Below are 26,192 nucleotides of genomic sequence, written 5' to 3' on the forward strand. Positions count from 1 at the left end.
GTCACTTCTGGCCGGCGCATGCACGTGCCGCCGTAAGGGGAGGGGCCAAGGGCGAGACGAGGGAAGGAGAGAAAAATACGAAAGTAGTAATGCCAGCCACGGTCTATGGAGGACAGAGTGTAGTTGGTGTCGAAATTTTCCGAGTCCACCTGAGCACTGCAGACACCCCTGTGGCAACAGTTAAGCTCGTGTAACATAAGCTGCACCACTGTCACTGTCAACGAAGGAGACGACCTGTAGCGTAATCGCTCGATCTGTGAACGTTCCTCTCATTAGAGGACGAGATAATGTGTAAGGTAATCTCAAATAGCTGTAGAGCGCGACACACACACACAGAGAGAGAGAGAGAGAAAACACGGCGGTCTTAAAAATACATGCTACCAGAATATTTATTACTGGTAATGGCGGGGGGGGGGGGGGGCAAGAAAATCATCCGGATTGGTTTCAGTCCGCAGCCCATTACACATTCTGTGGCACGGGCCGGGACTTTCTATTATTCTTTTTTTTTTTTTTCAGTCGCAACATACCATTTGCCTAGTCGCGCTCTCCATACTTCTGGAAAGTGTGAAAGTGACTGCATGCAGAAAAAAAAATCGATTGAAAAAGATGCGCCGATATAAGGCACCAACCGCTTTGACCGGCTCATGCGATCTTCTGAACTGGTCCAGTTCCGTGCCCCCGCTTTAAGCACAGACGTCTAGGTGTTACTCAAGGCACGAACACACCGGGTCATAAAAGGTGCGGCCGCCCTTTGACCATCCGAATGAACCACACATTTAGGAGCGCACCCAACAAGAACTTCAACAAGGATGCAGAAAACATCAGAAGATAGCAACGCTGGTCTCCAAGCCGGTGCCCCGCCTTCGTTGGCATCGCACCTGCGCGCGGTAGACACCGCCTCGCATTTTAACACACCTCGCAGCCCACGGGAAGCGTCGCTCGAGCGCCGGGATCAAACAGCAGACTCGCGTCCATAGCCTTAGTGTACAAACGTCTTTATCAGCGATGCCCCCCGGAGGAGGACTTCAGCGCGTGGGCGTCCTGCGCCGGCTCTGCACCCACGCGTCACTTCCCGCGGCTTGCTTTGGTGTTTCGCAGCAAGCCGAAAACAGTCCGCCGGCCGTCCGTCAGTCCGTTCAGTTTCTGACACACGTGAAGTATATACCTGTGCTGTAATAGAGGCGTAGCCCCCAGCGGAAACGCGCGAGGAGCCGTCGAAAGCAATTGCCCCGCGTCACCTACTCCCACGCCGCATGGTGCAGCAATTTATTGTAATCTTTTTTCTCGAGATGAAGATACGACCAACACGTTGACAGGGCGAATGAGCGAGTGAGCTGAGGTGTGAGAGCTAAGCGTCTGAGTGGATGGATGTGTGAGCGAGCCAGGTGACTTAGCGAGTGGGGTGAGTTAAGGTCAAGCGAGTAGGTGCATTGGAGTGAGCGATGCAGATCCCAGTTAGCAATTCGAGCTCCAACTGCCTTGTACACATGTTGATTTACTAATATGTGTTTCACAGGCGCCACACAGCGAAATAAGAAAAGATAAATACCAGATTGAGAAGAACGGGTCTAAAGACATACGCACTAATGCACGCGACCTTGGCTATAGCCTCAAAAACTAACCAAGCTCCTCAGGAATGTAGAACAGCAGCAGCAAAAAAAAAAGGTGGGGGGAGGTGGGGAAAGCTGAAGTGCAACACACTCACCGACTAACAGACGTGCTATATGCTCAGCATTGCCGATTCTTTCCAGAAATGAGACAATCCTAGGCTGGAACGATGGGCGTAGCCCCTCTCCACGGTGCCCGTAAAATATCACTTCAGCCACGCCCAACGTGTCTCTCGAGCAGGAACGGGTTGTCTCAGGTGGGGTATTCGATGGAGCAGAAAGAGCTGAAGGGCAACAGCCCCCTTGCACGAGATGTCGTAAGTAAATTACGAGTAAAAAGAATGCCCAGGTTGCTTGCGATTTTTCAACGTGAATGATCCAGCGTTAGCTGGCTTGCGATCCCCTAGAAACGCAGACATATTAGAGCTGATACATTAAAATGCATGCTCTAACGAATAGGCCACCGCTGCAGAGGCCACGTATTCGTGAGATGCTGGGCCCGCAACTGGGAGAGGCATTTTTACCGGTGGATTTCCAGGAGATGGTTTTTGCAGCTAGGGTGCCCGCCGGTGGGCTATGCGGACGGCGCCGCCGACGCCACATATTTGCGGAACGAGCTAGAAGGAGCTAACGCTCCGAAAATCCCTGTGCATAAGCAGCCAACAGAAAATTAGGGCGTAAAGAAAGGCCCTATACAGATCTATACGTCTCCTAGTCAGGTTGGAGGCTATAGCTCGCGACAGTTTTCGAACTGTGTCCGGTTGTTTTACCCGGACCTCTGTGGATTCAGTGCTTGTGGAATGAGCGTTCGGCGGCGCGTCTTCGTTTCATTGCTCAGTTGGCAACCTGCGTCGAGGTCGAACGCTCACGATGTCACACCAATGCTTTGCCTTCACAGCAAGTCAGAAGGCTTACGTGCCCTCTGATTTTGTTTTTTTTTTTCACATGGACCAACTGCTTACACAAGCACTGTATTTTATCGACCAAACAAAAACCGGCAGAGCGGAAGTCTGGAAGAGCAACGTACAATGGTGCGAAGCTGTATAACGGATTGCCCACTGGAAAGGGAACGGACTGCCATCGCACTCAGAATGCGACTAATTCCATGGTCGTTCGTGACAAAAGCACACTGCACAATCTCTCCCGTTAAGAGAGCGCTGCTCGGAAACAATGTACTGCTGCTGCCGATGCGCAGTACGCCAACATCCTCGTCCACGAGCCTTTGGCGAAACTGAGCTTAACGGAAAAGAGCACAATAGTGGACTACGTAAATGTCAACAGTAGTGCACTCCTGTGCGTCATATTCGTTGCCTATGTGGGCAATATATCATGCAGTGTCTCTATGCAAGAACGTGCATTCCCTCCTGCGTTACACCGACAAATGGCGCGTTGCAGCGCAGCCTTTAACTGGAATCCCGTGCGTTAACAAAAGGGCGATTAGTCTTTTTGACGCAAGTCCAGTCGACCTGCGGGAAATGCGCTGGTAGAACTTTCGAGACAATGAGCGCAGCTTTCGTGCAGCTCGGGACATCAGTGCTCCGTAAACTCTTTTTTCTTTACTTTGAATGAGCTGCAACACCTACAAGCCAGCTTCCATCTGCGGCAGAAATTCGAACACAATGGCGGCGGGCCCTGCCTCCGTGACAATAATTAGGTGCAGTGCCAGCATCTTTCAGGCCCACGAAGATTCGCGCTTTGCCCCTGCACACACCTGGTTCGCGCGAGAAGGTTTGGCTGGTTTTTAGAGGTTTAACCATCCAAAGCAACTGAGACTATGAGGAACGCCGTAGTGAAGGGCTACGGAAATTTCGATCAACTGGGGTTACTTAACGTGCACTGACATCGCACAGTACACGGGCCTCTATAATTCCACCTCCATCGAAATTCTACCGCCGCGGTCGGGATCCAAACCACGTCTTTTAAGTTTTTTTTGATGCCCGCCGCGGTGGCTCAGTGGTTAGGGCGCTCGACTACTGATCTGGAGTTCCCGGGTTCGAACCCGACTGCGGCGGCTGCGCTTTTATAGAGGAAAAACGCTAAGGCGCCGGTGTGCTGTGCGATGTCAGTGCATGTTAAAGATCCCCAGGTGGTCGAAATTATTCCGGAGCCCTCCACTACGGCACCTCTTTCTTCTTTCACTCCCTCCTTTATCCCTTCCCTTACGGCGCGGTTCAGGTGTCCAATGATACATGAGACAGATGCTGCGCCATTTCCTTTCCTCCGAAACCAATTATTATTATTATTACCATTATTATTGTTGTCTTTTACGTGTACAACTTGCGTGTTTACAGTCTTTTAAGTGGATTAAGTGCAGCGTGGACACCGTGGGTTGCGTGAGGTGCGTCCAGAGACGGCGCGCGCACATCTGCTCGCCCAGGCGATCCTAGCGCTGCTCCCAACTATTTCCCCAAAGCAAAAATGAATTTCTGCAGCGCAGGGAACACAGACACGTAGGTTTTGCAACTGCTCTATGGTTGCCCGCAGCAGTTATGAATGGAACGGGCGACCACGCGGCTCTCCAACGTCAGAGCAGACTGTACGAGTTAACAATGATGTTAACCTCAGCGGCGCATTTCCCGTTAGCTCCTAATGCGAATGTCGAAACAAACAACGTCTCAAGAAAAAACCGCAGTACTTGCTTCCCTGATGGGCATGCGGTTTGCTATATAAGGTGTCCAATAGCTAGCCACAGTACCTTTGCTCGAACAAGAGCATACAGCGCCGGTTCCTCGGCTCGATCCAGCTGTGTCGAGAATGCAGCTGCCACTCGTATTCCTCTGCGTGGTCCTCAGTGCCTTCGCTGTCATGGCCCAGCGATCCAGAGGCTCCTACCCCTACCGCTATCCGGAGGAATACCCGTAAGTCCTGTTTTCAAAGTACCGTATTTTTTTTGTGTGTGTGTAACGCCATGTGTAAGAGTGAGGGAGACTATGCAAAAACCTTTTTTTCTTTTATTTGCTTTAGGTCTCAAAACCAGAAAGACTACGAACTGTACCTGCGACACTCGCACTGCCTTCGAAGAGTAAGACTTTGGCTCTTTCTGTTCTATGCACTTCGTCGAAATAGTCTTGAACAAGTATTCTAAAGGTACTCTAAAGGTATTCTAACAATAAGTAAAAACGAGAAAGCAAACGCCGTTTAGCTAGATAACGTCTGAAATAACGGAAGCCAACAAAGCAAACCAGAAGTAGGCAGGTGTGCAAATATTAACCGCCAAACAGCTAATTCTGGTAGAACGGCGTTAGCTAACCTCCAACGACACCTGCTCGACAAAGTGACAAGACTAGCCCGCAGCAAAATATACGAAGATTCTACTCTGGCTCACAGCAATGGCCGCGCACTGACTGAGTGACGAGTCGCCCTGTCTGTGCAGCCCAAACAAGGATCATGTTGAGAAGATAAACTTGATTTCACTGGCGAAGCTCTTTCCTTCGCATTTAGTCCCAATCTCTAGTTATCGATCTCAGTTCAGTACTTTCCTTTAAAGATATCATCGAAAGACCATGTTCCACAGGAAAGCTATAAAGTTTAAGTGGCGTGTCTAATTACTACAGCTTAAAAGAAGCTGAGAAAAAAACAAGAAGAAAGGACATCATGCAATCTGTACAGGTCGCCTGCGGTGCTCCTTTTTCTCCTTTTTTGAACAATCATTGTCGCGCAGTAAATGCCTTGCACGGTGACCTTGAGTAAGCCATTTTCTCGCAGTGCGACGCCGTTGATCGCTGCGATGGAGACTGCGTGTGCATTTCCAGAGGCGACTTCCCCCATGTCGAAGAAGGGTTGTGCTTCGATCCAAGAGTCGCTATTCCGGAACATTTCAAGGGTCTCGGTTATGGGAAGTAATAGCGTAAAAGAACCTTGCACTTGACAAAAAAATTAAAAATGAAAGGAGCGCACGAAATAAAAAATTGTCCTCTTTTTTTCCTCATACCCAGAGCATAAGCAGATAATGACCAACCAATAACAGGAACATAGCCGGCAATCAGGGGCTAGGCCACTGGTTGGAAGGAAGTTACTGCCGAGAAACGCAAACTGACATGCTGTTTTCTTTTACCTGTAGCAGAGCGGCTACGCAAATGAATTTCGTTTAATTCGCGTGCACTGCCGATATACCGCTAGAATAATACAGGTGTACACAAGAAAAAACAATATATGCATGCAGCTTCTTGTGAGTTGTGCATGCAAGTTGTTGTGCTCGAAAGTTGCTGTGCTCGAAAGTTGCTGTGCTCGAAAGTTGCTGTGCCCGAAAGTTGCTGTGCCCGAAAGTTGCTGTGCCCGAAAGTTGCTGTGCCCGAAAGTTGCTGTGCTCGAAAGTTGCTGTGCCCGAAAGTTGCTGTGCCCGAAAGTTGCTGCGCTCGTGAGTTGCTGCGCTCGTGAGTTGCTGTGCTCGTGAGTTGTTGAGCTCGTGAGTTGTTGAGCTCGTGAGTTGTTGAGCTCGTGAGTTGTTGCGCTCGTGAGTTGTTGCGCTTGTAAGTTGTACATGTAAGTTGTATTTGTATGTTGAACCTGTATGTCGAACCTGTATGTCGAACCTGTATGCTGAACCTGTTAGTTGTACTTGTAAGTTGTACTTGCAAGTTGTACTTGTAAGTAAGCTGCACTTTGAAGCTGTACTTTCACGTACACGACTCAACGCAGATGCGCCGCTTGCGCCCACCCTTTGGTTGCACTTTTGTCGTTCTCTGTACATACGTTGTTTCTGCGTCACAAGAAAAATCATTTTGAAGCTCGTGATGGGCCACGGCTATGAACGACTCAATATCCATCCACCATTTCAGAACACCCAGCCACATAAACGCGTCGCAGTGCTCGTGCCGTTGATACAAGGATTCGCCATGTGCACAAGGCGCCCCATCTCAGCCGAACCCTCGACGCAGTGCTTTTTGACAGACACTGCAACTATGACAGTTTTGCAGTCGCTGCAAAATCTGCCGCTCTGGCATATTGCGTTGAGCGTCAACCCAGCCAAACGACGAGGTGTAATTTCGCAAAATGCACTTGAAACAATTACTAAAGACCAGCTGAGAACAATTGGAATTCAGTTGATTTCACTCTTCCCTTGAAGCATCCAATGGCTTTTTATTATTATTATTATTTCTACTGGGAAGCGAAGCTCCGACTGGTAGCACAGAGTGTGTTGGGAAGGTGTCGGTGCTCATGTCACCCTGTTAAAGAACCCCGTTCGGATTGACTCTCACAGCCAGAATTCATTGTTGCCGCAATTGACGCAATTAGCAATCAAACTCTGAGTTGTAACCTGCGGCTACAATGAGACGAAGCCTTGATAACAGCTGGACAACCAACTATCGGTGGCGTCATGCAAGTTTGATGATGATGATTATGGATTTTTATGGCGCAAGGGCATCTATGGCCAAAGAGCGCCATGGCACAAGGTAATTTCTATTACTCAAGGTCGGGTCAAATACCTATTTTATAAGCATTTCACCCCTGATAAGCCGAGCGCCAAGCCAGGGAAAGGCTTGTACCCATTGAATCACCGGTGGGTAACCCGGCGGCACTGGGGATCGAACCCCGCACCTCCCGCGTGCGAGGCGGATGCTCAACCACTTAGCCACCGCTGCGGTGTCATGCAAGTTTGTTTCTCCACCATCATCATGGTTCAAGTATCGCGAAGCATACCGGCTGAATGCCGCGGGGGGCTTAGATGAACAGCTAACTACCACCGTTAAAACCAGTCACGGTTAATACCTTCGTCAGGGCTAGTCGGTCAATCAACAGGAAAAATAGCAGCGCAAAAAAAAAAAAAACGAGGACTTGCCTACTTGACCTATGGTCCATGTTTCTTCGATGTCCGCCTCGTTTCCTGTTCGCTGCCATTTTCCAGTCATGGCGCCTGATTCTGATACATGCAGCCTTATGGAAAGTTTTGAAACAAGTATGAACAAACAGCTCTGTCCACAGGGACCGCTGATATAAACAGTCCCTTACTTCCTTTAGCAAACTCAACTTCTTTATGCCGCCGGAAGCGTTCGTATTACTCACGACACGTTGGCGATTACAAATTGAGAGCAGCCTAACCACGCATGACGAAAGAAGATGAAGAGGAAATAATCGACGGCGAACCGCGCCACCCAACTCGAAAGCCGCCGACGTGACAATATTACACGTCCGGCACGAGCCAGCGTATCAACGCGCTCGTGCAAACAGCCGCGGAGGCGACGCAGGCGGGTACGCACGCGGGGAACCGCTTACCCAAATGGCAAAAGCAAACAAGGCGACGATTACACAGTCCCCGGGTGCGAGGGAGAAATATTTGGAAAAGGGCAATAAAACCGGGGCAGGTTGTGAAAAGCGCGCCAACAATGAACGGTCCGCGCCGAAAGCGCTGCACGTTGCGTGCGGAGTGTCTGCCCGGGGAAAGGAAGGGGAGAGGGGGGGGGGGGGGGGGGAGAGAATGAGGTGCGAAGCCGGCGCTAAAGACTTTCATTCCAGCTCAAACCGACAACCACCCGAGCGACGGTTGCAAGAACCGCGCTCTTCCACCTCTCGCGGGTATAAACTGGTCGGCCTACTTTTAACTTCGTAAACGACCCTTCAGCGCCGAAAGGTCTCAACCGGGTCAGCAGGAGAACGGAAAACGAAAAACCAAAACAAGAAAAAGAGAGGGTTACCAGGCCACACAGAAAAAACGCAGTTCCGCAGAGGCGTTTAAAAGAGCGCAGTCGCTAAATGACTGACAGGCAACAACGCTTACTTCCATTTCTCTCCTCCTCCTCCTCCTCCTCTAGGTTCCGAAAACATTCTAAAGAGCTAAAAGAGAAAAATAATAACCTTCCAAGTGACACCAGCCGAGCAAATTGCACCGTCACGGCACAGAAAGCACAAACTCGAGGCCACCTCCAATGCTCCCGAGGCACCCCCCAACCCCGACGCATATGGCGTTCCGCAGAGAAGTGCCTGGTGTATATGGCAGGTCACTTCCACGCTATCCCCCCCCCCCCCCAACCCCCCCAACGGCCTTCCGCCATAGAACTGGCATGCGCAACGACTCAACACATCAACACGGCGGACACTTACTCGGCAGCTAAACTGGAAAATGGACCGCGCAGACCAACGGAGACCTGAGGTCACCAGATTCAAAGGCGATGAAGGAGCAAATGACGAAAGAACCACAAAGAAGAAATAAAAGAAACCTACGTTCCAGAAAACGACGCGAAAGGCGTGGAGTCGACGCGACGCGCTCCGTGCCATCATTTGACAGTTCGCGTAAAGTGCGGCAATTTGTGTCGGCTCCCTTTTCTTGTTTTTGTTTCGTATTTTATTTCTTTATTCTTTCATTCAGACGCTTGCCCTCTTTGTTTTTTTTCTTCATTACTCTTTCGTTCCTTAGTTTCATCCGCTTACGCAAAGCAGAATGAAAGCAGCCCAGGCGGTTTCCGCCGGCTGCAGAGGTGTGTGCGAGCGCGCGTCTCACTGCTCTGAGTCAGTGCCGTCGGGCGCGCGAAACACGTTACGATAAGGACGTCCTGTTTTCTTGGCGTCCGCAAAAGGAACGCGGTGGTTCGGACTAGAAACCGACCGGAATTTGGCTCTCGTAAAAGAGGGTGCGATTCAGTTCTCTAACACCCTCATTGCACCTCCTCCCACGTGCGTCCACGGCGGCACTACCCGATACAAAGACACGCTGGAACTGCAACCGCTGGCTAGATTTTGGTTAGATTGAAAAACAGGAATGAAAGAAGAAAGAAAAAGAGAAAGGAATGTAGGAACGGGAGGACACGGTTGGTTACACACGCAATGTACATTCTGCGCGGAAATCTGAAATCAGGCGCAACGGTGGGGGAATTCCCGTCGTATACAGAAGACGCGATATCTAGAACGCCCAACCTTCCACGAATTCAGATCAAATCGTTGCGCCGTGTGGCGTATCTTTTTCAACTTTCATTTTTTCTCTATAGTATTCAGAAGTAGCTGGAATACTTCTTTTTTTCACTTTACTGCGCCGGATTACTAAAAAGCGGGCTTTACTGCAGGACAGGGAGTTATTCTGAGGTTAGAATGGGCTCTTCGATAGCGAACGTCTGAAATGAATATCTCTTTGTATCATGGACTAATCACTGACTAATGCTTGGCTATGCTCGCAAGAACCAAAGCGCGCAAGAAATAATCTTGAAAAAAAAAGAAAGGCTCAATGACCCCACGGGTGAGACCCTGGCCACAGCATACGTTAAGCATCCAACACCATCCCATTCGCCTTATTGGTACACCCGACGAAACACCAGCCATTTGTGTTGTCTAGCTGGTGGCACGTTACGCATTCGGCAAAGTTTATCATTTCTGCGACAACCAGCATTCGCAACTTTGAGGTTGTGCGTCAAAATGACAGCGCCAGAAGTTCCAACAAACACTCACGACACACCCATACCCAGGACAGGCATCGTCCGCACGCACCGCCAGCTAATTGCATTACAACGTGAAATTCTATTACAGGCTGCGCGTACCAAAAAATAAACCTACCTAGGCACTTTCTCCAGGCGCTCACTACTTTTACCGAAGCCCCGATTAGCAGAAAGCACAATCTCGCGCGACGAGTTGTTCCACAACCGCAGAACCAATTAGCGCGGAGGACCACTCCCTCCTATTTAACCATTCGGACTAAAGTCAGTACTAACAGAAAGACCCAGCAATCGCCTGCCGTGGGCATTAGGGCGACATGTCAACCGCGGCATCAAACGAAAGGAAAAAAAAAACAGGACAACACTCAGCCGGTTATAACCAGCGTTAATTGCCGCGCTACCATGCCCATCCGAGCGAGAAACGATACAGCAGTCCCGTCGTAGGGTGCAGCGCCTGCGACATTCCCGACGCGGCCAGCAGTGCATCAGCTGCAGCTACTAGCGCCGTTCATTCCAAAGAAAGAATTCGCTTTCCTCATCTTCTAAACTGGACTGCGTGCCAGAGGACAGAGAACGAGAGAGAGTTTGCATGCGTTCCCGCTCTCCCGCATATCGGATGGCGGTTACGATAGAAAGAGTGCGCGATGAAAGAAAGCAAAGAACACCTAGAGGAGGAGGAGACGCCAAAGCGCCACTGGGCGTCCTCTCCCTCTTTCGAACCCAACCAGCTGGTCACGCCGAGAGAGAGAGTGAACCATGTTTCGGAAGAGTCTCTGGGGCCATCATGCTTGCAGCCTCGCGCCAACGCAGCCAGAGGGGCATTAGTCATTCAGTCGTGCGGTGGTGAGGGAAGCAATGCATGCACCCAGGGCCTGCTTCTCCTTCCCCTTTTTACCCTCTCTCTCATGCGCGGGGGAAAACGTGTAAAAGACAGCGAAGAGAAGAGCAGCGCACCCCGCGGCGGAGGCAGGCGACTAAACTCTCCCTCTCTCTGCCAGCGCGCCCAGGCGGCAGTCGTTAAGCAGGTCGGAAACGTTCGCCCCGCGGCCACAGCCAGACATGTCGCAGATGCCGAAACGTCGTCCCCGCCTGCCCTGCCTGCCGGCTTTCGGAAGAGTGCCGCAGCCGGCTGCGCTGCCAGACGCGGTGTGCGGTGGCCCTGTCCTCTGGCTACGAGCCATGCGTTGCTTTTTCCAGGCAGCTTTAGGGGGCAGTTGGAAAACCGACGCGATCGCTTCACAATACACCGCCCGGGGAACAAATGGGGAAAAGAAGGGGCGAGGGGTATGAAAAGAAGGAACGGGAGACGACGAACCCCTCTGGCAACCCTTTTCATGGGACAATATACGTAACCATGGCTCAGAGGTTCGCACTTTGAGTCCGGCCGGGATTGGGACAAACTGATAGCACTTTAGGCTGGTCAGCAGGACAGCGCGAATGACGATGCGCTTAAACCTGCGTGGAATATACTTCACCCGATTAGTAGACATTGAACAACGAGCAAAGGCTGCTGGCGAAGTGCATAGAAGAAATGTGCACTAAAAGACTCACCAACGCAGCTACCCGCGCGCTTTCAGCGATAGATTGGAACTCCTGGATCGAGAAGCACAGCTCTTGATCAGCGCGTAGGCACTTGAGACATTTGTACTTGAGATATTCCGCCTTAGGGGAAAACACTCGGTAGGCAAATGATAAAGCGACGCCGGTGCTCCAGACCATTGTGCCTGGCTGGCGTCATGTGGAAGTAACAGTGCCGGGCATTAGCGAGAGCGAGGGAGAAGAGAGAATACACTGTATTGTGAACTACAGTCCCAGTCGCTTCGTAATCTTCTTCAGATGAAGAGGAGAGTGGTGAGCCCGAGACATTCTCGAGTGACTTCGCCTCCTCTGTCTTTCTTGACGCCAGCTTCCGCCTTATTCGCGACACAAGACGCTTCTTAGACACACTCAAGTTGGGACTGATAAGTGCCGACGCTTCTTTCTTCCCTCGAACCACGGCGTGGGCTGCCAGCACACGGAAGACAAGCGCGCCCATGTGGGATCATACAGTGTTTGAACAGCGGTTTCCGTTTCCTCTGAATCACCGGCGCCGCTCGGAGAGCATCTCCCGTCGTAGCGCCACTCTCGAACAAAGTTTGCAGTGCCCTCGAAGCGAAGGCTGCAGTGATAACGGTGTCGAGTGCTCAAAGGAAGGGTTGCTCTGTTCTGTCTGAGTGCTATGCGAGCATGTTAAATTGTGTCAGCTCAGCGACTACTTTGAGTGTACGAAGCAAACCTCGACACAGTGTACTACTAAAGTGCGGAAGCGTTATGTTGAGCGATTTCGAGTGACTATTGCTATTGTCTGCTTTGGCGTACATCTGGTACAATCAAAAGGTGCTGTCCTGCACCATTGGAAACGGCTTCAGGGAAGGCAGTGATGTACGAGCGGGCATGATAGAGCGACACACCTACGCACCTTCTCGTTGACGAGTTGAGTCCACCGAATGAGAATTAGACACGCATGACATTACCTTGACTATTCTCCAATTTACAAATCAATACAATCATCAGATCCTACTTCTATGACAGTAATCGAAATGCGCGCCAGTGCAGCTCATTTCCTTTACGAAGCCACCTCTAGCATGACAACGAGGTCTTCGCTCCAGCGCGCCAAAACTCTCTGAAAGCACCGTTAACAAAGAGCTGGGCGCGACAGGCGGGGTTGGAGGGGGAGACCCATGCTGTCCGAACGGCGGTCAAAGCACAGGAGAGTGCCCTCCGCGCCGTTGCTGTCAAAGGAGCGCGCGCTTTCCCCGCACGGGACGTCCCACAAGGGAAACTCGAAGCATGGCAGCGCACGAGAAATTCTGCACGAACCACCGTAAGAACGCGCCGCGCGCACTCGCGAGCACGCTGAAAAGAGCAAGACACTCACCCCGCTTCAGCTTAGCCGACCCGGGTGGTGTAGCCGTCCGCGCCGCGCCGGTCGCCTCGACGAAGCAGCACCGCGACACCGAAGACGCCGATGGAGAAACAACATCCACGGGACCGCCGGCACCACGCGTTTCCGAACTGAGCGCCATCGCCTCTTTGGCCGAACCGGCACCGCCGCTACAGCACTCCCCTCGCCGCAGCCGCAGGAGCGCCGTTGGCGTCGCCGGAGTGGCGCTTCTCGAAAGCGCCGCCCGTTGGAAAAGCGGCGCTGCGAGCGGCGCCTGCTCTCCTTCCCCGCCGTGAACTGGTCCCACTCCCGGAGGCAGCCGCCAGAGGCGCACCAGCTCGGGAGGTTCCGGAGAGCGTCTCTTGAAGAAGCGCATGGCGTTGTGCTTCCCGTTAGCGGCGAAGGAAGGCAGAACCTTTGTGCGTGAGGCTGTGCCGGGTGATTCTCACAGATGGTAGCGGAACGGGGCCAAGCACTGTCGTCGGTGCTGAAGCCTTCGCCTTGTGTGCTGGGGTCCTTCCGAGCCAGCCGCCCCCAAGACCTCACGGCTGCCGCCACAGCTGCCGCCCGTCGGCGGCGTTTTCTGGGAAGGGGCTCAGACCCATGGCTGGAGCTGCTGCTGCTGTTGACCCGGCACCCCGGTCTGCTGCACCGCCGGATCGGCTCGAATGACCCTCAAATGTGGTGCCTCCGTCGGGAACGGAGCTGAAATGACAAAAAGGACGAATGCGCGAGCGTTATACAAACAATCCTTTGGCGGAAACCAATGTTTAAACAAACGCATGAACATGGGGTGTAGGAATGCGATGAATGTGCCATGCGGGTGTCGGAACCAGATGTTCAGAGATTTATTTTTTTTTCTGAACTCAGTAGGCAGCCAGCCCTCCCTCGGCGCATCCAAAAAACGAACAAAGACAAATTTCCTGCTTTGCTAACAATAACATATGGCTGCCGAAGAGAAAACAAGGGCCATCGCAAAGGAATTCGCGCGTTACCTCCCACTTTGCAAGCGGAAAAGCTGGCTTGGTTCAGCACTGCCGTCAAGTTGCGCTGCGGTCATGGCAATATGTACTGCAGCCCAGTTAGGACTAACTTGAGACCTGGTCTTTGTGACAGATATCTTATGGTTTGGTTTGGTTTATGGGGGTCTAACGTCCCAAAGCGACTCAGGCTATGAGAGACGAAGTGAAGGGCTCCAGAAATTTCGACGACCTGGGGTTCTTTAATATGCACTGACATCGCACAGTACACGGGCCTCTAGAATTTCGCCTCCATCGAAATTCGACCGCCGCGGCCGGGATCGAACCCGCGTCTTTCGGGTCAGCAGCCGAGCGCCATAACCACTATTCCACCACGGCGGCCCTTGTGACAGCTATCTCGTTACAAATGTGAGAGAATTATAAGAGTGAATTCAAGTTGGCTTAGAGGCAGAAGTTAGATTAAACAAGTCAGCGCATTGCCGCCACTGTGGGCTTGATAGCGAATCAATGAACGTAATTCACTATACCTCACTAGGCTTAATCCCAAAGCGAAGCAAAGACACCAATGAAAACGATTGAAAGCCGCTTTATGTAGACCTGACAATACATTAGTACCATGTTATAAATACCTCGGGGTGTCAAGCATCCAGCATCGTATGAGAGAAGCGCTTGACAACTAGTTGGAGTCGAGTCCACCTTGTCTGAGAAGCTGCTTTACCACACCACGTATGCGAGATGAAATGACAGGCTAGAACCATCAAAAATGGCTTAAATCGGAGACATAAAGAAAGCTAACCCCGTAAATACGAATCAGGGCAGCACTCATCGTAGTCAGCCGGCTTATATTAAAAATAAAGTAAGGGAGGGGGTATACACCATCTTTATGAAGGCTGCCGGTTTTGTCGAAAGCTATAAAAATTAAAGCAGAGTTGTCGCATAACGATGCGTGTGCTCCCTTACCATGCATCATGCACAGGCTCCGGAGCCCGATTCGACTACCAGCAACAGACTAATCCAAGGAAACGCGACTGCGGATGGACACCACGGAATGCTCGGAATGCTCCCTACGAGCCTCTCGTTCCACATGCTCTGCCCTCGGAACAGCCACCGTAGTTGTAGTCGCAAACTGAAAATTGACACACAGAGCGACGGTCTCGTGCGGCGCATGGAGAGACATTAAGGCTAACCTTGTTTCAGGCACGGAGACCTTGGCGCAAGGACGGCAGAGAATTCCAGCTGTGCGACGGCGCTGTTTTTTTTTTATTTATAATTATTATTCCTTTCTTTCTCCGCCTCTCTTCCCTCTCTCTGTCGGCAGGAACGGCACACTACGAGAGGAAAATGTAGCTCCGAGGAAAACGCAAGAGCCGCCAGCGTCAATTGGAGTTCACGGCGCGGAACGTATTCGGGTCGCGCACGCAAGTGCGTCATCGTGATGCAGGCTTTCCGGCAAATCCCTGTGACGTCACCACGTTGTTTTGATCCGTTGCTCCTGCTGCTATATTGCCCCGGAAAGCGGATAAAGGCCTGCCCTGAGGGAGGCTTACTTTCCTGCCTTGAAGGGAGAAAACTACGGAAAACGTAGGAGATGCAGTGTCTCTTGTGCACGCCATTGATATCGAATACATTTAGCTTCGAGGTAGAGATCGTTTTAAGTAAGAAATTAAGAAATTAGCGCCCGTCCAATCATAGTCATACGGCTACAAATAAAATCCAAGGAACGCTGGATTAATACTGCTCCAACTTCGAATTGGCTAAGGCTCACCAACTAACTTCAATTTGGGCTAGAATTTGCATAGTACTTGAGACAGGAAACAATAGCGCCTACACACACACAAACAAAACAGAAGAACGTCGCAGGACAAGCGCTAACTTCATCTAACTTTACTGGCCGAGGCGCCTGCAATATAAGGAAAACTAGGGCATGCGCAGAAGGAAACCGTTCAAGATATGACATCTCGATCTTCAGAAGGGTCGCAGATGTACCGCTAACACAGTATTTTCCTCTCTTTATTCAGTGGGAAGCTTCCAGAGCCTACCGTGTCCTAGTGTATTTGCTCCTCCTCAGAATTTTTATTTCACGAAACCGCGGTTCACACTTAATGCAGTGCAAGAATTTTTTTCCTGTGGCGAATGGTTTGCCTCTTGGTGACACACATTGCATTCTTCACAATGTTGGGAAAGTGCTCGCCTCCTACTTCTGTTAGCGACCGCACGTGTTCCAGCTGAACGGTCATTCAATGGGGCTATGCGTGCGCTGCCATGCATTCTTCATCCCATATAGGCACCTCCCTAGAAAACAGAAACGGCAGCGTCTTTGCTTTAAGAGTTAAAACGAGTATGCTCAAACGGTCAACAGCAGTTGACCACAAGTCTACTGCTATTACTGCTGCCCGTCAAGATATGTTTACGCTGTACTGTCTCCCTGTTTGAAATCAGTGAGCAGAAACTATGAACTCAGTTTATGAACATGCATAAGCTCGAAACAATGAACGTGAATGAAATTCATACGCGGAGGGACAGCGGTCCCGCCGCCGCCCCGGGGAAACAGGCTTTATCCTCCCCAATTTCCGGTTACATTCCAGGACAAGGGAGCTGTCAGCGGGCCAGAGCGCGCCGTACCACAGCCGACGCTATGCAAAACCGCGAAGACGACATTCTTTCCCTCTCCCCACTTTGTCGTGGGCTATCGCCGGGAAGGCACCCACAGCTTCCCAGAAGGGCCGCGACGGACACCTGTCATGGCGGACAGGCAGTACTCGCCAAGAATGTGGAAAGACAGGCGAAGAGAGAGCCTGTGTATACTCTCACTTGAGAGAGAGTGGTGGCGTTTTTGTTGTTTATTTAGTCTGTATTGTTAACAGACTCTGGGGTCGAGGCTAAGCCCAGCCCAAGGGGTGGTCCCCATCTCGCATGTTATTTTGGATTGGAGAATTGATGCTTTGGGCGGGCCACTGGAAATGACCGCCCTTAGTCCTTTGTTAATCAAGTGCTTAAAAGCGCATGTAAACGGATGCAGTTCAGTCTGAGCTGGGGCTCCATGCTTAGCATGTAATGTGATGCTACTTAGGCACTAACCTGCCCGGTCGATGAGTAAAGTAGTGCAAAGTTTGTTCTGTTGAAAAATTATGCTCTGCTGTCATCATCTACAAGCTCGCCTCCTGTTCATCTTCCAAGCCGAACGACACTAGAGGAAGGGTTTGGGAACCATCCTCGAAGAAACGGACGACTATTGAAATTCTACTGCATACGCGCAAGCCGAGCAGGACGACATCGTTCGCGAAGAGGGCCTTCAGCGCCGAAGCCCGACGGCGTGCAGCTTCTGCCAGCAACCGCTCGAGCCCAACTCCGGAGCCACTCCATCGCCCCCATGAAGTCGTCGGCACGTAAGCTCGGACGCCCCAGCCTCTGATGTATAATCCTAATCATGTGTAATTATTGAATATACCTGTTTGTTTAAACTGAGCCATACGGTGTCTCTTTGCCTCTCCGTCCCGTGTGGACCTGCGCATTATGGGGGTCATCACACTGGTGTCAGAAGTGGGGTCTCAAAAGCAAATGTCCTCTGAATGCTGTGACATTCATGACTTCAAAATTGTAATCAAAAGGGAATCACGGGACTGATTGTGGGACTTTTACCCCCATTTGAGAGGCTTGAGGCACTGGAGGGCTTGAAAAAAAAAATGACTGTATCTGAGGGAGCTCCCACTCCACAGCCGTCGCTCGGAGCAAGCATGCTGGCATTAGGAAGCGTCATTCCGACGTTTACGGGAGATAAGACAGGGGTTCCAATCTGCGATTTCGCACAGCCGTCGCTCGGAGCAAGCATGCTGGCATTAGGAAGCGTCATTCCGACGTTTACGGGAGATAAGACAGGGGTTCCAATCTGCGATTTCTTTTCCATGCTAGAAGAGATTGGGAAAATGGGGGGATGGTCCGATGCTCAAATGCTGGGAATGGCGAGGTGTAAGATGGCAGGAGCTGCTCATGATTTTGCATGGCGAGACGAAAAAGTAAATTCCACAAAATCATTTGCGGAATTTAAGAAGCTCGCGTTTGAGCATTTCGACACTGAACCACGTCACGTGCGGGTACAGAGGTTCCGTGACGCCGAACAGAAGGTAGGGGAGGACGTGCGAACATTTGCGTCGCGGCTTCAGCGCCTAGCACGCGATACGTTAAGCAGGGAGGAGGAAGGAGACCAGATAAGGAAGAAATACGCGGAGGAACTACTTAAAGAGGAAATGACCGCTTTGTTCGTGGCTGGTCTGCAAGACCCCGTGCGCCGGTTCGTGCTCTCGCGCAAGCCGAGCAATTTCGACCAAGCCGTGGAGGCCGCATTGGATGAGGAACGAAATGAGGCGTTAACGACAGCCGCAGCGAGAGTACGCGTCATAGAGAGAGAGGTGCTCAACCCTGAGGTTGCTCTCTTGACAGAGCGATTAGATCGCTTAGAACAGCTGCTATCTCAGCAGGTAGAACACCAGGTTGAAGCGCGCGCTCAACAGCGCTCATTCGCTGGAAACCGGAGACCGCCACAAAGCTACAGGCGCGGTATGCGAGATTTTGAAGAAATCGTATGCTTCGCTTGCCAGGGTCGCGGACACATCGCCAGGTTCTGCCAAAACGTGCGCCGTGGGGAGCCACAAAGAGAAGCAGGCGAGACATGCCCTAAGCAAGCCTACAGCGGGGCCCCAGATACCGAGACAAAAAACTAGTTAGTCCTCCCCAGCCTGAGGAGCGTGGGGAGGGAGCAGTAGATGATGAGGTGGTGGTAGTTTGTGTGGCCGACGAGGCATGCCCTGTTGTGCGTTGCAAGTTAAATGGTTGTTGTATGGAATTGTTGATAGATACGGGGTCAAAGGTGACATTGCTTAAGGAGAGCAGTTTTAACACGCTTCGAAAGGAAGGGGGACCGCGAGGTGTTGGAAGCGTCTGGTGGTATGGCAACCAAATTTGTAGGCATAACGGGGGATCCTCTTGGCATAAGTGGACTCTACCGGTTACACTTCTCTCCGGCGGAATTGCATTGGAGCACCCCTGCTACGTATGCCCGGACACGGTGTCTCTGCCAAACGGAGTGTCAGGTATATTAGGGCAGGATTTTTTGAGAAAAGGGAAGGTAGTAGTCTCATTCTCTGAGGAAGAGGTTAATGCGGGCGGCTCAAAAGTTCCGTTTTTGAACAGGAGAGGGGCTGAGATTCGCATTACCGATATTGACACCCGTCAAACAGTGGGATCATTGGAGAAGGTATATTCGCGGGTTGCCGTCCGGCTGGTCGAGGAGGCGGTCGTCCTTCCTTGGTCGGAGCATATTTTGTACGCGTTTGTGCCTTCAGATGTAGAGAGCGGCGCCGTGGGAGTGCTTGAGCCGGTCGACTCTCTCAGCAATGGCCTGAAGGCAGCCGCGTGCCTCGTGACAGTTAATGACGCCCACAGAGTGCCCCTACGGGTGGTTAACTGTAGCCAGCAGCCACTGAGCCTTCCCAAGAACAAAACATTGGCTTTCTTCACCTCTGCGATAGAGCAACGTGAGCCCACCGATACGGTACTCGCAACTGTAGAGCATGCTAGTCCTTCGGCTGCTCCAAAGGTGTCGTTCGATCTTTCTCACGTAAAATCCAGGGAGAGGGAGGCTCTGGCTGGTTTGCTGAACGCCTACTCGGAGGTATTCGCTGCGTCCAACCTGGATTTGGGCTGCTGTGGCGTTATAAAGCACAGGATAGAAACCGGCACTTCATCGCCCGTTTACCAGCGTGCGTACAGGATTCCTTACTCCCAAGGTGAGGAGATGGAGCGGCAGGTACAGGACCTGATTGATCGCGGCATTGTCGAACACTCAAAGTCACCCTGGGGAGCACCAGCACTATTGGTGGAAAAGCCAGATGGCTCGTATCGATTGGTAGTGGACTACCGCAAACTAAATGCCGTAACTCGCATCGATCCATACCCCATCCCCAATATACAGGAGACGCTTTCTCAGCTGGGCTCTGCCAGGTACTTCACGGTAGTGGACATGGCGGCGGGATTCTGGCAGACAGCAATGGATCCGGCAGATGCCGAGAAAACGGCATTCAACACGCCCTCAGGGCACTATGAATGGAAAAGAATGCCGATGGGTCTGGCCAACAGCCCTGCTGTCTGGCAGAGAACCGCTGATGTTATCCTGGCAGGTCTTCTGGGGAGGCTGTGCTTCGTGTATATGGATGACATTATCATATACAGTGACAGTTTTGAGAACCATTTGCGCGATATTGAGCAGGTTTTGGTGCGACTAAGAGGAGCGGGTCTCAAGCTGAAGCCCTCTAAGTGCCAATTCCTCAAAAACGAGGTGAAGTACCTCGGGCACGTTGTTTCAGCTGACGGCGTGCGACCGGACCCTGAGAAACTAAGGTGTGTCTCGGATTTTCCATCCCCGACTAGCGTCCGCCAGGTCCGGCAGTTTCTCGGCCTGATCGGTTACTACCGAAGGCACATAGAGGAGTTCGCCAAGCTCGCTAAGCCGCTCACCGCCTTAACAGCCAAAAATGTCGCCTTTCGCTGGGACGAAAACGCGGAGAATTCTTTTGGGGCCCTGAAAAGGAAGCTAATGAGTGCACCGCTGTTGCGCCACCCGGATTTTAATTTGCCCTTCGTTATGGCCACAGATGCGTCAAAGTTCGCAGTTGGTGCCGTGCTATCTCAGGTTATCGAGGGCAAAGAACATCCCGTTGCTTTTGCTAGCCGACAGCTGAGCCCCACAGAGCAAAAGTACGGAGCTACAGAAAGGGAGTGCCTCGCCGTTGTCTGGGCAGTAAAGCACTTCAGATGCTACCTTTACGGCCGCAAATTCAAGCTAGTCACAGACTGCCATCCTCTGAAATGGGTGATGAGTGTCAGGGACCCTAGCTCGCGTCTCGCTAGATGGAATCTACACCTGCAGGAATACTGCTTTGAAGTTGAGCACAAGTCAGGAAAGACACATCTGAATGCTGATGCACTCAGCCGCACAGCTGCCGTGGCAGCTATAGATGAGTTTGTCCCCGTAGTCGACCCCGCCGAATTACGCACAGAGCAGTGCAAAGATCCTGACCTGAAGCGAATAATCGAAAGCTTAGAGGGCGCACCGTCTCACCCCGAACAGCTAGGTTATTTCATTGACAAAGACGGCACCCTGTGTCGGCGCACGAGGCCAACCAGGAAAGGGAGACCAGAGAAAACCGCTTGGGAGAGAGTCGTCATAGCTCGGTCGTGGACAGAAAGGGTTCTTCGCGAGTTTCACGATGCGCCATGCGCCGGTCATTTTGGCGTAGCAAAGACACGCAGGCGTGTGGAGCGTTTGTACTTTTGGAGTGGCATGCGACAGGATGTTAGAGACTACTGTGCGAAGTGTCATTCCTGTCTCGAAAGAAAAACACCCAAGGGACGAAGACCAGCTCCAATTCAGCCGTTCTCTGAGGTTTCGGCTCCCTTCGAGCGGACAGGTATGGACATAATGGGCCCATTGCCCACGACCACTTCCGGAAACAAGTACATTTTAGTATTTGTCGATCACCTTTCAAAATACGCGGAAGCGGTAGCACTCCCAGATCAGAAGGCAGACACGGTTGCAAGAGCATTTGTCGAACAGATCGTGCTCCGACATGGACCCCCGAGGCAACTCTTGACAGATCGGGGAACGAACTTCGTGTCGCAGCTAATGAGGAGAGTTTGCGAGCTGCTTAAGATCGCTAAGAAGCAGACAACACCGTACCATCCGGCTTGCAACGGCGCGGTGGAGCGACGGAACCAAACCGTGGCCGGGTTCCTGTCGCATTTTGTTTCGCGCGACTAGCGGGACTGGGACTTGTGGCTCCCGTATGCAATGTTTGCCTACAATTCCGCAGCACACGAGAGCACGGGCGAATCGCCATTCTTTCTTCTCTACGGCCGAGACCCGGACCAGCCTAGTGAAGTGCCAGAGGGCCCCCGTCGTGTCCCATACGCTTCACTGGACGACTATAAGGTTGAGCTAGAATCGCGCTTGCAAGTGGCGAGGGACATCGCAAAGGAGTCCTTAAAGAAAGCGGCGAAGCGCAGGAAGGAGGTGCACGATCGCAGTGCTAGAGACGCGCCGTTTGATGTGGGGGACAGCGTGTACATTGAAAACTGCCAAAGGCAGATTGGGCTAGCTCGTAAGTTCCAGACGAAGTGGAGAGGACCGTGCGAGGTTGTCGAGAAGCTTTCTCCGGTAAACTTCAGAGTCCGAGACGTGAACCGGCGTTTGATAAGGATACACGCAAATCGCCTCAAGTCGGCACCGGTTCAGTATTCACGAAATGAAGAAAGGGAAAGCGCGGATTTTGATGGGGACAGAAGTGAAGCGGGGCGCGCAGATAGTTCGCAAGAAACGCCCTCTCCTGCATTTGTTCGGCAGGCGCCCGAGGTGACGGCCGGAATGCCACCGGATTTACTTCATGCATTGCTAGAAGAAGAAGCGCGCGAGGTTGCCGCGCAGATAACGCCAAAAGAGGCTCCTGCCACGAGCCCTCGCGAGTCCCAAAGCAGACAAAGGGGCACAGACTTACTTAGTATGACTCATGAAGGCCGATATCCGCTGCGAAATCGGAAAGCTAAGTCGGACTAATGGCGTAAACAGAGCGGAGTTGTGAACTGGTTAGAATTGTGTAATGCCGCAGCTCATAACATTGCTATGTGCTTATGTGTTAAGTTATCGGAGTTGGTAGTTAAACCTTTCTGTCATTAAGTAACACCTTCACAGGAGAGCATGCGGAGCGCATGCAGAACCTGCCCTACTTCCTTTCGTTATCTATATTTTTGTCTGTGCCGTGATCGTGCTAGAAGTGGGAGCTCCTTTATAACTGTGGTAAATTTATTTCGTCCAGTTTGGACTAGAAAGGAGAGGCTTGGGTGCTGAGTTTCATGTTTATCTGTAAAAGAAGATCAGTGCTGCCCCTGGAGACGCCAGTTATGACAGCGGAGGCATTGGTGTTGTGCAGTGGTGTTGAGTGCAGCGAAAAGTGTTTTGTCGGACGCACTGTGCGAGGCGATTCAGAAAGACAAGGGGAGCTGCAGGGACTCAAATGTTCGGAGAACATTCTTCTGGAGGGTGAGCGAGTGTGACATTCCTTGTGTGCTGCGAGGTTCCGCGTTCCACGGCGCGGCGTAGACGGAGACCCAGATGACAGCGGCATCATCAATTACCCAGCCATGCACTTTGAGTGACGACCAGAACGAAGGGACCCGCCGCCGTGACAGCGGCATCATCAATTACCCAGCCATGCTCTTTGAGTGACGACCAGAACAACCGGACCCGCCGCCGCCGCCGCGGGGAAACAGGCTTTATCCTCCCCAATTTGCGTGGCCGTTCCAGGTGCGGCCCTCCCGGGCACATTCCGGGACAAGGGAGCTGTCAGCGGGCCAGAGCGCGCCGTACCACAGCCGACGCTATGCGCTACCGCGAAGACAACATTCTTTCCCTCCTTCCCCTTTCGACGTGGGCTATCGCCGGGAAGGCACCCACAGCTTCCCGCCGTGCCTCGTGAACAAAAGCGCATTCCCAGAAGGGCCGTGACGGACACCTGTCATGGCGGACAGGCAGTACTCGCCAAGAATGTGGAAAGACAGGCGCTAGTGAATTAGCTCCGAAGAGAGAGCCTGTGTATACTCTCACTTGAGAGAGAGTGGTGGCGTTTTTGTTGTTTATTTAGTTTGTATTGTTAACAGACTCTGGGTTCGAGGCTAAGCCCAACCCAAGGGGTTGTCCCCATCTCGCATGTTATTTTGGATTGGAGAATTGATGCTTTGGGCGGGCCACTGGAAATGACCGCCCTTAGTCCTTTGTTAATCAAGTGCTTAAAAGCACATGTAAACGGATGCAGTCCAGTCTGAGCTGGGGCTCCATGCTTAGCATGTAATGTGATGCTACTTAGGCACTAACCTGCCCGGTCGATGAGTAAAGTAGTGCAAAGTTTGTTCTTTTGTAAATTCAGTTCTGCTTTTTCCAGTTTAACTCTCTGTATATGTATGTTGTAAAATTATGCTCTGCTGTCATCATCTACAAGCTCGCCTCCTGTTCATCTTCCAAGCCGAACGACACTAGAGGAAGGGTTTGTGAACCATCCTCGAAGAAACGGACGACTATTGAAATTCTGCTGCAAGCACGCTCAGGACGACATCGTTCGCCAAGAGGGCCTTCAGCGCCGAAGCCCGTCGGCGTGCAGCTTCTGCCAGCAACCGCTCGAGCCCAACTCCGGAGCCACTCCATCGACCCCATGAAGTCGTCGGCACGTAAGCTCGGACGCCCCAGCCTCTGATGTATAATCTTAATCATGTGTAATTATTGAATATACCTGTTTGTTTAAACTGAGCCATACGGTGTCTCTTTGCCTCTCCGTCCCGTGTGGACCTGCGCATTATGGGGGTCATCACAACACTAACCGTCTCACATATCTCGGTGGATACCCGAACCGCGTCGTAAATGAAGAGATAAAGGAGGGAGGGAAAGAGGAAAGAGAAAACTGAAAATTGAAAGTTGGATTTTGAAGAAAAGCGCGGCGCTTCGCAGCGCCGGAACACCTGTGGCTCGGTGCTTCTAGTCGCGCATGCGCAGTAGTGACTAGGGAGCGAGAGACAGCGACAGAAACAAACGGATGGAACCAGGCGACGGAGTCGGCGGCGGCCACCTGCGCCGTGCGTGACGTCACTCGTGCTCCGACATACGCCGGCTTCGCGAAGCGCGTTGTTAACTAGCGTTTTGAAGCTTTTCGTTTAAAAAAATAGCTGCGGCTTAACTACTGCTGATTGGATAGGATATGATAACTATTGAGCTCTAGTGTAAGTGCTTTTATGCGGTATAGGTGAGCCAATCTCCGCAACGGTCGGTTGCCCCTATTCCAGCGCTCCGCTGGATGCTGCCGTCAGCTGAGCTCGCCGTATCAGACCGATGTGGTCATCGCGGCAGTCGCTGGAGAGCAAACCCTCCCATTGCTCCGCACTTGGGTTTGGTATAACGGGAACGACGTCGACTTTTGAAGCGAAAACCTTCACTAGGCTCGTCAACACCGGGCTTCGCGTGAGCCACACTACAGATTTGCCACAGCTGCGCAGCCGCGGAACCGAGTGACGTCACGCGGAGGGCAGGTGGCCGCTGCTGCCGCAGCCGTCGTCGCCGCCGCGCGCTGCCTCCGTCTCTGACCCTTCGCCATGGAAGGAGGAGAAGAAGACCCAGAAGTGGTAGCGTGGGAGTTGGCTCAAAAGCAGCGAAGATATGAAAAGTGCAAGGCTAGACAAGCGGCTGAAACGCCAGAATCACGAGAGGCACGCTTTGCTAAACGGCGGCAAAAGGATCAAAAACCAAACACGTGAGCCGACGGCGTTCATAGAGTTCATTGCCGTTGACAACTTTCCAAACTCCGTTCATTTTCTCGAAGTGAAAGGCGCATAACCGGCTCCAAGGGTCAGTGGAGACCTCAATCTCGCTTTTCGCTTTGTATATCCTGGATTAGCTGGGATAATCCATATAATTTTTTTACTCACTTTATCCTAGCTGTTTCTCCCGTGCGCAGCTACACGCTGCGCCGTTCGTGTCCCCCCCCCCCCCCCTCCCTACACCCTCGCCCAAGATCTTCTTTCCTCTTCCTTTCAGCTGGAACCTTTTTTGCGACCACAAAAGCTGTGTAAAAAAAATGGCTCTTCCCCCAGCAGCCACCACCCCCTCCTTCCCCTATCACCGTCGTCTTCCCTGTCATTCTTCACAATGCATCTCCACGACACATTCTTGACTGGACGAGTCTTGCGTTGTCTCGCTCGGCGGCGCCCAACCGCACGACCAGCGCGACGAAAGAGCATACACACTCGAGCTGGCTCCGTTCGTAGTCTGGGCAAGCGAAAACCCACACCTGACACTATATGAGAGCTCCGACGCGGTTCGCTACCCTGACCTGCGACATCTTATTTGTAAGTACTACAAACATTTTATCTTGAGATACGTTCGGATATGAATGTGATTTTGGGAGTAAGTGTTGCTTTGACTACATGAGACTTTACTTTTTCCGGCAGGAACAGAGAACGAGACAAAGCACGAGGACGAGTTCTATGTACCTACTCTCATTGCCAAATGTTTGAATTGACGTCGTGCGCAGTGCAGATCTGCCCGAATGGTAAGAACTTTATTTTTCTTCTTTGGTGCAATGAATTCACCAAACATTCACTACTTTGTCGAACAGCAGGTTTGAATTCATGTGACCGGACATCCGATGCATTAAGGAATACATTTGTCATGTACAGATTATGCAGGATAGGAATCGGAACTGTTTTGTGTTCCACTACAGACCAGTCGGTAAGG

The 26,192-nt window shown here is 51.8% G+C and overlaps 2 long non-coding RNA genes across 2 annotated transcripts; both read left to right on the plus strand.

The window, feature by feature from the left end:
* The first annotated feature begins 4,263 nt into the window (after window positions 1-4,263).
* On the plus strand, window positions 4,264-5,515 carry LOC144118603 (uncharacterized). The gene is made up of 3 exons (XR_013312066.1): window positions 4,264-4,465; window positions 4,572-4,629; window positions 5,313-5,515. It is a non-coding gene; the product is annotated as an uncharacterized LOC144118603 (long non-coding RNA).
* A 19,340-nt stretch (window positions 5,516-24,855) lies between these two features.
* Window positions 24,856-25,946, plus strand: LOC144118604 (uncharacterized). The gene is made up of 3 exons (XR_013312067.1): window positions 24,856-25,209; window positions 25,494-25,804; window positions 25,907-25,946. It is a non-coding gene; the product is annotated as an uncharacterized LOC144118604 (long non-coding RNA).
* Window positions 25,947-26,192: the final 246 nt, after the last annotated feature.

The sequence above is a fragment of the Amblyomma americanum genome, chromosome 2 (assembly GCF_052857255.1).
Source record: "Amblyomma americanum isolate KBUSLIRL-KWMA chromosome 2, ASM5285725v1, whole genome shotgun sequence".
Lineage (NCBI taxonomy): Eukaryota > Metazoa > Arthropoda > Arachnida > Ixodida > Ixodidae > Amblyomma > Amblyomma americanum.